The sequence below is a fragment of the Octopus bimaculoides genome, chromosome 1, assembly GCF_046866305.1.
Source record: "Octopus bimaculoides isolate indiv1 chromosome 1, ASM4686630v1, whole genome shotgun sequence".
Lineage (NCBI taxonomy): Eukaryota > Metazoa > Mollusca > Cephalopoda > Octopoda > Octopodidae > Octopus > Octopus bimaculoides.
This window is the reverse complement of record NC_142928.1, coordinates 145688423-145706288: the sequence shown is the minus strand read 5'-3', so window position 1 is coordinate 145706288 and position 17866 is coordinate 145688423. Positions and strand designations below refer to the sequence as shown.

Below are 17866 nucleotides of genomic sequence, written 5' to 3'. Positions count from 1 at the left end.
TTCTCCTTGTTTAACTCATTCCTCTAATTATAATAGCAAATTTATAGCAAAATTTTGAATGTAGATCACAAGCTAGTCTAGATTTAAGTTGCTGTAGAGCATAATGGCATGTAGATCACATATTTCACCGGCACCCATATTCCAACGTGTCTGTCCATTTTTTTAGACTGCAAGCAGTAATAAAAGGGATAACTTGGCGGTAATATGTAGCAGGTCGAAGGCGGTGAGCTGGCAGAAACGTTAGCACGCCGGGCGAAAAGCTTAGCGGTATTTCGTCTTCCGCTACGTTCTGAGTTCAAATTCAGCCGAGGTCGACTTTGCCTTTCATCCTTTCGGGATCGATTAGATAAGTACCAGTTACGCACTGGGTCGATATAATCGACTTAATCTGTTTGTCTGTCCTTGTTTGTCACCTCTGTGTATAACCCCTTGTGGGCAGTAAAGAAATAGGTATTTCGTCTGCCGCTACGTTCTGAGTTCAAATTCCGCCGAGGTCGACTCTGCCTATCATCCCTTCGGGGTCGATTAAATAAGTACCAGTTACGCACTGGAGTCGATATAATCGACTTAATCCGTTTTGTCTGTCCTTGTCTGTCCCCTCTGTGTGTAGCCCCTTGTGGGTAATAAAGAAATAAGAAACGTTAACACGTCGGACGAAATGCTTAGCGGTATTTCGTCTGTCTTTACGTTCAGAGTTCAAATTCCGCAGAGTTCGACTTTGCCTTTCATCCTTTCGGGGTCGATGAATTAATACCAGTTGTGAACGGGGAACGATCTAATCGACTAGCCCCCTCTCCAAAAATTTCGGGCCTTGTGCCTAGAGTAGAAAAGAATATCTTGCAGGTCCAGCGACCTTACAGGGATTTCACTCATTGCTTCCAAGACAGAGTTGTTGTTGTTGTTGTTGTTATTGTTGTGGTGGTGGTGGTGGTGGTGGTGCTGCTGCTGCTGGTGGTGGTGGTGGTTGTGGTGGTGGTGGTGGTGGTGGTCGACGTCGTTGTCGTTGTCGTGGTCGTGGGTGTTGTTGCTGTTTAACCAACTATACATTCAACCCTGAAAGAGCAGGCAAATACATCTTTAAAGAAAAATCATTCTAAATATGGCCATAAAGGCCCCAATTTTTTTCTGAGTAGTATAACCTACGTAATATTTTCTTATGCATCCTTTTTATAAGACAGTATGGTTTAGTTTGAGGGAGCTTTGGCTGCTATTTTTAGCAGATCGAGTGATCACGTGGAAGCTTCATCAATGAGTTAGTTTGAGAGCATGTACATGTTGTACATGAGTGTATGGATATAGAATTGTTTTACATGCGTATGTGAGTGTGCGTGCGTGCGTGTGTATGTGTGAGTGTGTATGTGTGTGTGTTAATGTAGATAGATATGAGATGTATTAATGTGTACAAGTATGGAAATAATCATTTTTTTTTTCAATTCATTGAGATTTTAAGCAGACATCATTCCTATATCTAGCCAATATCAGCATTAATAGGATTGCTAGTTAATTACGTCTAAGTACAGGTAGGTAAGCTTCTAAAAGCACCTAAAACAGCTTTCCGTCTAGTAGGGGGCTTTGTAGATTTTATTTATTTATTTATTTATTCCTTCGTTTATTCTTTATTTTCTTTATTCTTTCATTCGTTTATTATTTACTTATTCATTTATTCTTATTTATTTATGCTTTCATATTTTCTTCTTCACTATTTCGAACATTCACTGTTTGATGATTCATAGATAGCTAAATAGATGAATAAATAAATAGATAAATTAAAGTTTAAGATAATTCATGACGCCATTTGCAAATCGCAGTTGGGGAGAAGGTTAAACTTCCCTGCCTCCACCGAGTTTCAGCTGTGTGCCACTTCTTTTGATCAATCAATGCTCAGAAGATTTATATCAAATCTACTTAGACTACCGTAGCGATTATATTCATACAACGTTGCTTACGTAAGCTTAAATGAACGTTTACATGTGCTGTTTGATGCAATCATTTAAATGGTAGCAAAGCTAAATGATTTTCATTTGGTTTCAATTATTCGTCTTTCATTACATCTGCAATTTTGGTATTCATGCTGACATTCATGTTGCGAAGCATTAAATATAGCTGAAGAGTCTCTTAATTTTGTAAAGAACTTCATCCAAACGTTAGTTTGTATAATGGTAGTTCCTAAAAATCTTCACTACAAATATTTTATTAGTTCACTGATTTTGTCTTGCGTTTTATCTGTGTCTATTTACTTAAAAGCCACAACTTTCTGAATCGATTAAAATGTCAGACTGCTGGCTGAAGGGTCGTTAGTTCTTATCTCATGGACACAACCTTTATGGCTATGACATTTTTTTTATAGTCTGGCCAGACGAGGAAAGTCTGCCACCGAATTAATGCCTACAGACACTCTATCGTTTATATCAACTCACTGTCTTTCATCTTGGCAATAACATTAGGATGTACCATCAAGTGTTGAGTGATAGATTTGACATCAGTCTGCGTCTAGAATATTCTATTCTGTGTTCACTATAAAGAATTGAGGCTAGAAGCCAAGAGGAATATTATTTATCACACCTCATCAATAACCTAAACTCTAATAATTCCATCATAACTATCTTATACCCTACCTTAGCCCACTAAGATGAACACCGCCAACATCATCTTCTGTTAAAATAAGTAGTAAATCTCAGACAACGCCAAAACTCACATTACTTTTACCAAGTCAATGAATAGATATGCTGCCAGTGAAATCATAATACTGTTCTGTTAACAGCCTATACAAGATTAATTGATATTGCATCGGATGAAAACAATAAAGGAAGCATGTCACACCACACAGATTTATTTCATCGAGCATCCAATGACAAATCTTTGAAATGCCACGATCAATGGTGTATCTATTAGGTAATATTAGTTAAAATAGACGGTCACTTTCCAGTTTTATAGAGGAAATATATATCAAATCAAGCATATTATAGTGACTTTTATATAATTCTCTGTCACTCTCCTTCCTTTACCTTCACCCTCTCTTACATTCTCTCTCTTAAACACTGTTTCTCTCTCACACACATTCTCTCTCTTTCTCTTCTTTCTACCTTACTTTGTCTTCCTCTCGCCTTCTTACTCTCTCACCCTCTCTTAGTGAAATAAAATCCTTTTGCTTTGAAGATAAAGTTTTCGGATTTTGCTCTGCCACTGAAATATCTGAGAAGCCGATCGATATAATGGTATTTGTCGACGGACTCAACTAACTGCATATGCTTCCAATTGCATTGCATCATATGTTAATTTCTGCCTTTGAAGAATGAAATACTGGAGGCCTCAGATTTCGAGGGTAACGAAATAAAATTAAATGTTATGCACACATCTTCTCTTGTTTGTTTTGGGGATTTTTTTCTAGTTTAGTCTGGAGAGAAGACTGTGCTCTTCGCCATTGCAGGTCCTTCGCTCCGATTGTTACAGGCCGATGGTTGCAAGAAAAAAATAGGATGAGAGGCAATTCCAGAGGGTTGAAGTTCTGAGGAGGAAGGATTGCGAAAAGTGGTCAGTGGTGGGAAGAGATGGGTGAGTCGAGTGCCACAGAGTAAACAATCAGTAAGCGAATCTCTTTCGAGAATCAGAGGTGACAGCAAACAACGAGAGGAGAAAACAACATGTCTACAAACATACTTGCGGATGGAGTATGTTGGCGAGTGATTTCATGTCATTCATCTCTCTTTCTGTTTTAACACAGGTGAAGTGAGATAACTAGAACTAGGAACGCAAAAGAAGTTTGTTAATATACCGAGATCTTTTTTCGTACTCCGGCTACCTAGCCCAGGTATAGATTATTTTTTACTCTAATTAAAGTTGAGACCTAAAGAGCCTTAACCAAACATTGATTTCAAATTTTGGCACAAGGCTAGCAATTATGAGGAAGGATACATGTCAGTTACATTGACCCCAGTGTTCAACTAATACTTATTTTATCGATAGGGTGAAATGAAAAGTCGTCCTAGGCGGAATTTGAACTCAGAACGTAACATAAAGACGAAAACATAAAGACGAAGAAAGAAAACGAACTTTTTTTCGAACAACGAAAAAAACAAAAAAACAAACAGAGAAACGAGACATGCAACATAAAGAATATTTCCCTTCATCAGTTGTCCCTGTTCCATCTACTCCGCGTTTCGAAGACAAGTACAATACGCGACTTCATTGGAACTGTCCTTACCGCAAAGCAAATGAATTAAAATTTGGAATTTTTTTGCGGAGGGTGAAAGTGTAAACAAGGACAGGAGAGTGAGAACAAGACAGTAAAAGACAGTACAAACAAGACAGAACAGTGAAAACAAACGGTAAGGGCTGTTAGGCCAAGACGATAGAAAAATTATTATTTTGAACGCTAGTTAGATGTGAATAAGAGACAAAAAAAATCACTTCTTCTCTATAGGAAGGCAGGAATACACACACACACACACACACACACACACACACACACACACACACATATATATACGTATATCTATATATACATACATATATATATATAATGGGCTTCTTTCAGTTTCCATCTACCAAATCCACTCACAAAGCTTTTGTCGGCTCGAGGCTATAGTAGAAGACACTTGCCAAAGGTGTCACTCAGTGGGAGGGAACCTTGAACCATGTGATTAGGTAGCAAGCTTCTTACCACACGTCACGCCTGCGCCGAAGTTAGTTTGATTAATCTTAGTAGTCACAAGTTCTCACGTTGGCTCTCATGAAGTATTATTTGTACACTACGCGTAAACAATGTTGTTTATAAGAATACAAGCAGAACCACTCATGATGCTTGCTTCTGGTTCTGTTGGTCATATTATTTATCGGCTAAAGCACAACATTGTTTTTCTTTTTAGTAAAAATGACGTCATCTCACACAAATACCCTGCCGACCGCTCTACATACGTATGCCAATGCACGCATGCTTATATGCACATAGGTGTACATGCATACATACATACATACATACATACAAACATACATATGCACGTACATATTTACATACAGACAGAAAAGCTTATTTACGTTCACACATAAAATATATAATACCATAACCTTGATACTGTGTTGATATATATATATATATATATACAATTTATAAAAGACCTGCTAATAGTTTCATGCCTTAGAGATAAAATAAATTGGCAGATTTATATAACATGTATCTCCACTGAAAGATTGCTTGGAGATACATGACATATTACATAAGTCTGCCAATTTATTGTATTCCTAAAGCATGTAACTATTAATAGCTCTTTCGTAAACTGTTATTATAAAATGATATTTATCTCTCATTGGAAGGATTAATTCATATATATATATATATATATATATATATATATATATATATATATATATATATATATATATATATATATATATATATATATATATACTTACATACATACATTCATACATACATACATACATATAACTCTTCGAAACGCCGGTGTTATAATGGTGGCAGCTGATGAAGGAAATGTTCTCTATGTGGCCTGTGTGTTTTTTGTACCTTGTTTATCTTTTTGTCCATGCTTTTTTTGCAACGTCATGTACCCAGATATGTATCTATATATACATGTAAATGTAGGTATGTACATACATGTACATATATATGCATATACTCATATATTATTTGTATGTATGTATATACATACATACATACACACATACATACATGCATGCATAATACATACATACTACACCTACGTATGTATACACATACATACACATTGTATTATGCTGGAATGCATTATCTAATGCGTCTTGTCCTTATATAGGACAATAGGATGTGATACGAGTTACATTTGGTTGTTATTTCGAGCAGAAAAATCGACTTCCTATAGGATTCTTCGTTAGCTCATATATATGTTATTGTTGTCGTTATTATTATTGTTGTTGTTTAACTCCAGCTCAACCACAATCTAGCATACCTATGATTGAAATGATTTGCATTCACGACTGATAACAAGCAGGCCACATACATACATACATACATACATACATGCATACATACATACATACATACATACATGCATACATACATACATACATACATACATACATACATACATACATATAACTCTTCGAAACGCCGGTGTTATAATGGTGGCAGCTGATGAAGGAAATGTTCTCTATGTGGCCTGTGTGTTTTTTGTACCTTGTTCCAAGGGTTGGTATTGCTTACCAGTGTCATGTGCGACTTACGAAACGCTGAAGTCAAAATTCTTTAACTAAGATTGTATGGGATGTGGTTATCACAGCTCTTGTTATAACTTCAAATTCCACCTTTCTTATTACGTGCTGTATTTAATTATCATATAACTCTCACTATTTGCATATAATTTGATAACAAGGATTACAAAGAATATACTAACATAAATCTGAGGATAAAACGAATTATCAAGTAAAGATCTTATTGCGTAATTCTGACTGTTTTTTTTTTTGTTGGAATAGTTGAAGAGAGCATCTTTTGCATGGTACTTACAATACTTGATATGACTTATCTACTCTTGCTTGCTTAACTTTCGAAAGAAGGTTTTTAAATGTTAAGAACTTAAACCATTTAAAAATTACTGACATTAAAGATACTTGACATTTACAATGTTTCAAGCATGATTTTAGGTCAAAGTAAGGTTAAAAACAAACAATGAAAAGAATAAAATAGACAAAGTTAAAACAGAAACACAAAAACCAACAACAACAACAACTCTACAAAACAAACATAAATGGGAGTTAATGGAACAGAAACATTGAATGTAATGTTGCTGATTTAACGAAAGACCATTTAGTCAGAGAAGCGACTTAAATTTCATTATAGAGTATAATAGAAGGGTAATTAAAAATCGGAATATCCAGATTGGTAATGCTTTAAGATTTAGCCGAAATTAAGCTGAAATCTTTCTTGCCGGTTGTAATGTTTCTCGTGGTTTCTCGGTTTCATACGTTTCTCTCTCTCATCTAATTTCACTGAGAAGACAAATGAGAAACAACGAAAGAAAAGACTAAAGAATTAGCGTTAAAGAAAGTTTGGGAAAACTGAAAGAGCGAAAAACAGAAAGGAACGAGGTAAGAAAAAAAAAAGGATGGACATAACAAAGGAAGAGAGAGGGAGAGAGAGAGAAGGATGGAGAGTGTGAGAGAGTGAGAGATGAAGGAATGTCTGGTTTACTTGATTGGAGAATTTCTGTGAGTGATGCTGTTGCTGAGTGCAAACGACATTCGACGCTATGAATCTTATGAAAGCAAGAGCTAATACCATCCAATTAACCACATGATGAAAGAAAATGAGACAAGGGGGGTCGCACTAGGCCTTTAAATGGGACGTTTATTTTATTACTTGTTAGAAGGAATAACAAGTCAAACAACACCACGAACTACCAAACTAGGAGAAGGAAGGTTCCTTTAAAAATGTCTGCTGATCTTTCACACTTCTCTTTAACACGTTCACACTAGCTTGAACAAGCAATAAAAGTTCTTGCTAGTTTAACAGCTGACCTCAAATACAACCCAATATAAAATAGAAATAATAAAAATAATAATAATAATAATAATAAAAAAAAGAAGCAAACAACGAATATAACAAAAACAGCGATAAAAACCAAACGAACCAACCTACAACTAAAATAAAGAAATATAAAAATAAATAACAATATTAGACTTTCTTGATGGCTAGAAGAGAGGAAGTTGAAGATGAGAACATTGTTATCTCTTGCCTTCTTTTTCTCTCCACCCCACTTCTTAACAAGAATGATTCCCCATTCTTTCTTTTTATTTATCACATCACCGTCTCTAACAACAAGGTGGTGGCAATGTAAATGGCAGAAGAAGACTTTGCCAAATGATACGCTAATATATTCTCAGTACTCACTAGAAATAATAGCAACTGTCTTCTTTAATTTGCTTTCATTTCCTTTATCTAGTTTAAACATTTGTTTTTCCAGTTTATTCTGACGGGCAGCAACAAGAAATATCTTCTTAGTTTCCAAGGGTTTATTTTTCTAAAGAGTTTTCTCTTTCCCTCGAGTGCAGTCGGCCATGTTAGATTTTTCAGCTTCAGTTTTATCATGTTCGACGTACCCATCTTCCACATTTCTTGTCCACACACACACACACACACAGACACACACACACACACACACACACACACACACACACACACACACACACACACACACACACACAGACTCTCCCTCTCTCTATTTCTTTCTCCCTCTCTCTCTTTCTCTCTCTTCCCCTCTTTCTTCCTATCTCTCTTTCTTTCTCTCTCTCTCTCCCTCTCTCTCTTTCTCTTTCTCATATACACATGCTCGCACACACACGGACAAGCGCACACAAACACATTAAACACCTACACACAAGAATCGCTCGCTCTCTCTCTCCCCTATATATGCATTTACACACACACACAAACACACTCACACACACAAGTATATATGCATACATATATGTATGTGTGTGTATATATATATATATATATACATACATAATTATGCATGTGCATATACGAGTGTGTGTGTGTGTGTGTGTGTGTGTGTGTGCCTAACAGATACTGACTTATAACAGCCTCCATGTGTGATAGTCTATTGTTGCATCACTAACAAATGAAAGAATATTGAAGACTGTTAAGCCTACCACCGAGAAAGGGAGAGGGGAGAGGAGAGATAAGTGAGAAAGGGAAAAGAAGCAATAATAAAATAAAAAAAATAAAAATAAAAGTCAAACGAAAAAGAATGCAAAAATGGTTTATTTGACAACTGGATGACAAGGAATTGTATTTCAGCATGAAAAGAACTGGCAAAAAATTAGGGAACAAGAATGAAAGGAATGATGTTTTCAAACCAAGGGGGCTTGACTGTTCGTTGGAGCAACTACTATGAGATGTAAGTAATTAAGACATTATTATTATTATTATTATTATTATTATTATTATTATTATTATTATTATTATTATTATTATTATTATTATTTTAATTTTTATAACGTGCTTTCACTTCACTACCGAGCGCAGCTCTGTGCGCCTTGGGTATGTGCTGTGGTTTGCTGTGGTGCTCTTATGGTTACTGTATTGAAAGTGTTTTGCGTAGGATGTGTGCAGTGCCCAGTAGTGCAATTTTCTGTATGTTATATATATTTGTTATATTATTATTATTATTATTATTATTATTATTATTATTATTATTATTATTGGCAGAATCGTTAACTCGACGAGTAAGATGCTTAGCGGCATCTCGTTCGCCTTTACGTTCTGGGTTCAAATTCCGTCCAGGTTTGACTTATCCCTTCATCCTCTCGGGATCGATAAAATAAGTACCAGTTGAACACTGGGGTCGATGTAATCGGCTCATCACCCTCCCCCAAACTTGCCGCCCTTGTGGCAAAATTTGAAACTATTATTATTATTATTATTATTATTATTATTATTATTATTATTATTATTGACTGAATCGTTAGCACGCCGGTTGAAAAGCTTAGCGAGATCTCGTCCGTCTATACGTTCTGAGTTCAAATTCCGCCGGATTTGACTTTACCGTTTATCCTTCCGGTATCGATAAAATAAGTACTATTTTGATGTAATCGACTTATCGCGCATCTCTAAAATTGCTAGTCTTGTGTCAAAATTTGAAATCACTACTACTACTACTACTACTACTACTACTACCACCACCACCACCACCACTACTACTACTACTTAATCGGCGGGCTCGCAGAGCTGCTAGCAAGCTGGACAAAATGCTTAGCGTAATTTCATCTGTCTTTTTGTTCTGAGTTCAAATATCGTGGAAATAGACCTTGTCTTTCATCTTTCTGGGCTCGATAAATTAAGCACTAGTCAAGCACTAGGGTCGATCTAGCTGACTTGCTCCCCACCCCCGCCACTCAAAAATTATTTGGCTCTGTGCCAAAATTTGCGAGCTGACAGAATAGTTAGCACGCCGGGCAAAATGCTTAGCGGTATTTCGTTTGTCTTCACATTCTGGGTTCAAAATCCGCCGACGTCGACTTTGCTTTCATCCTTTCGAGGTTAATAAATTAAGTACTAGTGGATCACTGGGATCGATGTAATCAACTATTCTCCTATCCCCTAATTTCAGGCCTTGTGCCAATTGTAGAAAGGATTATTGTTATTATTATTATTATTGGCGGCGTGCAGGCAGAATAGTAAGCTCGCTGGGTGAAATGCTTAGCGGCAATTCGTCCGTCTTTACGTTCGAAGTTCAAACTCCGCCGGGATCGACTTTGCCTTTCATCCTTTCGGAATCGAGAAAATAAGTACCTGTCGAGCACTGGAATCGATGTAATCGACTAAGTCCCCTCCCCTAAAATTTCAGGCCTTGTGCCTATAGTAGAAAGAATTATGATCATTTTTTATTAGGTGCACGGAACATATCGCTTCTTAAAATGAGACACTGGCTGAGTTGGAACTTTAAGGCAGCGAGCTGACAGAATCATTAACACGCCAAAGAAAATATTAGGTATAATTTCTTTCGGTTTGTTACGCTCTGAGTTCAAATTCCACCGAGGTCGACTTTACATCCTTTCGGGGGTCGAAAAAAATACAATTTGAGCACTGAGATCGATGTATTTGGTCCGTCTTTACAGTGTGAGTTCAAATTCCTCCTAGGTCGACTTTGCCTTTCATCCTCACGGAGGTCGATAAAATAAGTACCATCTAGACACTGGGGTCGATGTAATCGGCTTATTCCCCTGTCCGAAATTGCTGGTCTTGGGCCAAAATTTGAAACCATTGTTGTTGTTGTTGTTGTTGTAGCTGTTGCTGCTGTTATTATTATTCAGTAGTTTTATTTTTATAACGTGCTTTCACTTCACTACCGAGCGCAGCTCTGTGCGCCTTGGGTATGAGCTGTGGTTTGCTGTGGTGCTCTTATGTTTACTGTATTGAAAGTGTTTTGCGTAGAATGTGTGCAGTACCCAGTAGTGCAATTTTCTGTATGTTATATATATTTGTAAGTCCTGCTATTTTTGTTATGTATTTGTCTGAATATTTTTTTATTATACCTAAGGCACCTACTATGATAGGAATTGTTTCTGTTTTTAGATTCCACATTCGAGTTATCTCTATTTCCAGGTCTTTGTATTTTGAAAGTTTTTCCATTTCTTTTAGAGAAACGTTGTCATCTGCTGGTATTGATACATCAATTAGAAAGCATTTTTTTTTCTTCATGATCTTATTATTATTATTATTATTATTATTATTATTATTATTATTATTATTATTATTATTATTATTATTATTATTATTATTATTTTGTGTTTGACTTTTGCTTTGCATTTGTACAAATTGGATCCAAGTCTCACCCAGAGACCTCAAGAGACAACAAGTTAGAAGTTCATGTAGGTGTTATGCCTAGGGTACCATATATTTGGATTTGTACATAGTATTGTTCTAGAGAATGTTTAAGAAACCATAAGAAAATTTGTTTTAAAATTTGAGATCACATAGACAGTATTTTACGTAGGATATGGGCAGTTCCCATGAGCACTATTATTATTATTATTATTATTATTATTATTATTATTATTATTATTAAAGCGGTGAGCTAGCAGAATCGTTCGCGGGCCGGATAAAACACTTAGCAGCATTCGTTCGTCTGTCTTCACGATCTGTGTTCAAATGCTGCTGCGGTCGACTTCGCCTTTCATTCTTTTCGGGGTCGATGAAATAAGTACCGAGATTAAGCACTGCAATCGATGTGATCGACCAGACTTCTTCCCATCAAAAAATTTCAGGCCATGTGCCTGTAGTAGAAAGGGTTATTATTGTTATTATTGAATGCGAATAGGTGGCGGAATCGTTAGAGCATCGGACAAAATATCGTGCGGTATTTGTTCTGGATTTTCACGTTTTGAATTCAAATCTTGCAATGGTAAACTTTGTCTCAATAAAATAAAGTGCGGCTCAAATACTGGAATCGATGCAATCGACTAACCCTCACTAAAAGTTTTAGCCGTGTCCCCAAATTTGAAAGTCATCATAATTATTATTTCTACTTTAGGCACAAGGCCTGAAATTTTGGGGGAGGGGGCCAGTCGGTTAGATCAACCTCAGTACGCAACTGGTACTTAATTTATCGACCCCCGAAAGGATGAAAGGCATTATAATTATTATTGATTAGGCCAGTGAATTAGCTGAATCGTTAAAGCTTCGGAATAATTTCTTTGCTCTGTACAATATTTGTTCTAGCTGTTTACGCTTTGAGTTCTAATCACGCTGATATCAACTTTGCTTTTCTTCCCTTCGTGCTCAATGAACTAAAGTACCAATCAAGTACTATAGGCGATGTTATCGACTACTCTCTCTCCCCTTAAAATTGCTTGCCTTTTGCCTAAATTATAAACCTTTATTATCATCATCATTGAAAGCTAAGGCGGTAAGCTAGTGGAATCGTTAGCACGCCGGGCAAAATGCTTAGCGGCATTTTATCCCATCTTTACGTTCTGAGTTCAAATTCCGTAGAGGTCGACTCTGCCTTTCATCCTCCCTGGATCGATTAAATGAGAACCAGTGAAGCACTAGGGTTGATGCGCTCGACGAGCCCCTTCCCAAAAGATTTCAGGCTTTGCGCCTATAATAACAAATTATTATTATTCTTTTCTACACCAGGCACAAGGTCCGAAATTTTTGGGAAGGGGCCAGTCTATTAGAACGATATCGGTACAGAACTGGTACTTAATTTATCGACCCCGAAAAGATGAAAGGCAAAGTCGACCACAGGGGAATTTGATCTCAGAACGTAAAGACAGGTGAAATACGGATAAGTATTTCCCCCCGGCGTGCTAACGTTTCCGCCAGCTCACCACCTAACGAATTATTATTATTGAAAGGAATTAGTAGCTAAATGTGTAAGACAACGAATTAAATGCATTGTAGTATTTGATTGAATCTCTTTAGGTACTGAGATAAAATCCTGCTGGATTCAGTATTAGTTACATTCTTTTGGGGCCTATAAAATAAAGTATCATTTAAATTCTGGAATTAATCTAATCGATTAATGTATGGCAGTGTGTCCATATTAAAAGTTACTATCATTAACTTGTATTAAGGCGGTGAGCTGGCAGAATCTTTAGCACACCGGGCGAAATGCTTAGCGGTATTTTGTTTGACCTTATGTTCTGAGTTCAAATTCCACCGAGGTAGACTTTGCCTTTCATCATTTCGGGGTCGATAAATTAAGTACCAGTTACGCACTAGGATCGATGTAATCGACTTAATCCCTTTGTCTATCCTTGTTTGTCCCCTCTATGTTTAGCTCCTTCTGGGCAGTAAAGAAATAAGAATCGTTAACACGCCAGGCAAAGTGTTTTTTTTCGGTCATTTGTTTCGTTCATTTGACTGTGGCCATGCTGGGGCACCATCTTAAAGAACTTTTAGTCGAATATATCGACACCAGTACTTTTTTTTTTAATTCGGTACTTTATCGGTCTCTTTTGCCGAGCCGCTAAGTTACGGGGCCGTAACACCAGTTGTCAAGCGGTGGTGATGGTGGTGGTGAGGATAAACACAGAAACAAAGACACTCACACATACATACGGCGGGCTTCTTTAAGTTTCCGCCTACCAAATCCACTCACTAGGCTTTGGTTGGCCCGAAGCTATAGTAAAAGACACTTGCCCAAGGTGACACGCAGAGGGACTGAACCCGGAACCAGGTTGTTGGGAAGCAAGCTTCTTATTTCATTATTGCCCACAAGGGGTTAAACATAGAGGGGACAAACAAGGACAGACAAAGGGATTAAGCTTCTTACCACACAGCCACGCTTGTGCTTTCGCGGTATTTTGTCTGTCTTTACATTTTCAGTTAAATTCCTCTAAGGTCAATAAAATAAATACCAGTCGAGCCCTGGAGTTGATGTAATAGTCTAGATCCCATACCCCACCTTCCCAAAGGAAAACCCCAGGTCTTGTACTAAAATAAGAAAGGATTATAAGCTTGATGAAGATCACGAGCTTATTTGAAGAATCTTCAGTTTTACTCGTTTTAGTCATTGGACTGCGACCATTTTTGAATACCACGTTTGTAGGGTGGATCAAATAAATCAACCATAGTACTTAATTTACGTCTAGTGCTTATTCGGTCGCTGAAATCCACCAAACTGCTATGTTAAGAAGACCAGTTGTGAAGTGGCGAGATGACAAAAACATATAAATGCATACACTCAAATGCGCATATAAGTTTATGCTTGTTTGTGCTTGTGTGTGTGTGTGTGTCTGTGTGTGTGTGTGTGTGTCTGTGCCTGTTTGTTTATACATCTATGAATTATATACGACGGCTTCCATGTAGTTTCGAATTTGCAAGGATATCTTGTTGACGGCTGACAAAGTGAATTTGCCAGCTATTTGTCTGTCTCATTTTTTGTTGTCGCCTTTTTCGGCAAGTTTTCTTGTACATTTTTCACATCGATGTCGGAAGACTATCGATACTCCCTGACTTTGTTTTGCTCTTTAACTTTTCTGTTATCGTCCTGGTTTGTAACTTGTTTCAAGGTCATGTCAGGATAGGCTTTCTGTCCTCATCTGTGAAAGTACCCCTTCAATACATACACATACCTCCACCCACAAAATTGCCTTCTCTGAAGGTCGCAAGGTTACATAATCGGGCTGTTATCTAACACTGCATCGAACCCCTGGTGCGAAACCGACTTGGCAAGATCGGCTGTAATGGATATATATAATACTGTAAACTTCGATTAATATATGTAAACACACACACACACACACACACATATATATATATATACAAACATTTGTGTGTATGTATGAGAATGTATGTACATAACTCTCTCTCATTCTCTCTCTCACTCGCTCACTCTGTCTGTCTGTCTCTCTCTCTGTCTATCTATACACACAAATATACGTACATTTACAATTAATTACAATGTATTTAAATGCATATGTGTAAGTGACGACACTTTCTCATACTTCGTTCATTTATCAAAACCTAGACATCTATTATAGTCTCAATGATAACCCACATATATTGTAATTATTTTAGCATTCTTCTATGGCAAATTGACAGATTGAATAATGTTTAACTTAGAAAAAGGAAATAAGATTAATTAAAAATTCTCAGTTGAAATGATGTAAATAATGCTTCAGGTTATAAATAAAAAAAAATTCGATTGAATCTGACGGCAGAACCTATAACTTTCCGAGGAAACCACTAGGTGGTCACCCATTCTGTTAGAAATAGCTGCCAAAATGTCCCACGAATCATATATTTCTGCCTAAAACGAAAGAAAAAAATAGTTCTTTCAGAAAAGAAAAAAAAATATGTGTGATCACCCCTGGAAAGCTTTTTTGATCAATCTTAGGTCTATTCGAGCATTGTATTAGGCCTAATCTTAAACAACAACAACAACAACAACAACAACAACAACAACAGCATCATCATCATCATCATCATCATCATCATCATCATCATCACCATCATCATCATCAACAACAACAACAACAACAGCAACAACAAACAAAAACAACGAAAAGCCCCAACAATGCCTGCGGCAACACCAGAGCGATGAATGCAGCGATAGTCCCAACAAGATTTGTATTCAGAACGTAGACCTAAATAATTGCGTTACGATAATAATTTAGTCTGACATCCTACCAGTTCAACTACTCTACCATTTTGTCTTTAGTTAATGAAATAAAATTTCAACTTCTACTAACACGGTTCTTAGGAATTGTAATAGTTTAAAATTTAAATATTATATAATATAATAATATTGTATTATGTTATATATATATATATATATATATATATATATATATATATATATATATATATATATATATATATATACACACACATATATATATATATGCATATACTTATATATATACATATACGTATATATATATATATATATATATACACACACACATATATATATATACATATATATGTGTGTGTGAGTGTGTGTGTGCGTGTGTGAGTATGTATATGTGTGTATATATATGTGTATATATATATATATATATATATATATATATATATATATATATATATGTATATATATATATATATATATATATATATATATATATATATATATATATATATATATATATATATACATACATATATATATATATATATATATATATATATATATATATATATATATATATATATATATATTTATATATCTAATATAGGATAAAATTTTCTAAAAATTTTATCAGTGGCTAGCATATTAAAAAATACCTTTTAAGGTGAAAATTATAAACAACTTATAAGTTGTATATATATATATATATATATATATATATATATATATATATATATATATATATATATATATATATATATATGTAGAAACCATAGTGTAGCTCTGAGGTTTAAAGTCCAACATTTCCAGCACTTGTCTATTGTCGATTTGACGTTAATATTATTCTCACGCGGAATAGTTTCTATACTCTTTTCTCTCTGAAGAAGGAAAAGTGTCCGAAGCGTTAGGTGTTTCATTCTTTACGGCAAATAAACTATGGGTTCCCATTTAGATTAACTTTTACTGAAGCTCGCTACCATCAATTTTTTTGAGCTTTTGATCTTATATCCTTTCATTTCTGTAATAGGAATGCAGCAATGATGAGGCAGCACAAGCTTGGCTTTTTTTCGGGCACATCGACTCTAAGATGTAGTCTAGTACATATTTTCATCAATTGGCTATATATATCAAACTTCGTGTTGTATATTTAAACTAGTCTCCTAGCTAACACCGCAATTTGGTCCTTGGGTATCTTTAGCAGAATTCACTCAGATTGGGTCTCCAATTTAAAAGTAACCTCTTCCCTAGGAAGCTGTGCAAATAGAGCCACGCGCGTAACCCTTTCCTTTGTAACTAAGCAGTAAAAATACCATGAGGCATTATACAGACGCACCGATTGTTGTTGTTGCTGTTGTTGGCACACCGTCGCTTACGACGTCGAGGGTTCCAGTTGATCCAATCAACGGAATAGCCTGCTCGTGAAATTAACGTGCAAGTGGCTGAGCACTCCACAGACACGTGTACCCTTAACGTAGTTCTCGGGGATATTCAGCGTGACACAGTGTGACAAGGCTGACCCTTTGAATTACAGGCACAACAGAAACAGGAAGTAAGAGTGACAGAAAGTTGTGGTGAAAGAGTACAGCAGGGTTCGCCACCATCCCCTGCCAGAGCCTCGTGGAGCTTTAGGTGTTTTTGCTCAATAAACACTCACAACGTCCGGTCTGGGAATCGAAACCGCTATCCTATGACCACGAGTCCGCTGCCCTAACCACTGGGCCATTGCGCCTCCACGACATTGATCACTAAAGAGTGAATAAAGTCGACAGAAAGTGATGAACCGATTAAGTGAAGTATTCATCGCTAGAAAATTTCATGTTTAAGCCGAGAAAATGCTGTAACTGATATTATATGAAATGTGAAGAAAGCAACATTTTAATTAAAATTTTACAATAGATGTTATTACGACCTATGTTGAAGGCAGAGTAACTACAATCAGGTTGAATTGTACTTTATGGACATTTGATTACTTTAAAACAGTGCAACCAATTCAGCTGTGTAGATTAAGCACGTACACAATTTAGTTTTCTAGAAATGAAGCGAAACAGTTCAATACCGCTACAAATAACAGCTAAGTCTCTCTCTCTCTCTCTCTCTCTCTCTCTCTCTCTCTCTCTCTCTCTCTCTCTCTCTCTCTCTCTCTCTCTCTCTCTCTCCCTCGCTCTATCTCTGTCTCTAGGTCTGTCTGTCTCTGTCTCTAGTCCTGTCTGTCTCTGTCTGTCTCTGTCTGTCTGTCACTCTCTCTCTATATATATGTGTATGTATGTATATATATATATATATATATA

At 36.2% G+C, this 17866-nt stretch overlaps 1 long non-coding RNA gene across 2 annotated transcripts in view; it reads left to right on the top strand.

Moving 5' to 3' along the window:
• The first annotated feature begins 7821 nt into the window (after positions 1-7821).
• Positions 7822-17866, top strand: part of LOC128248897 (uncharacterized) — a 233814-nt gene continuing 223769 nt past the window's right edge. For both annotated transcript variants that reach the window (XR_008265047.2, XR_016243561.1), the window contains exon 1: positions 7822-8891. This is a non-coding gene — a long non-coding RNA (uncharacterized LOC128248897). The remainder of the gene's footprint in view (positions 8892-17866) is intronic.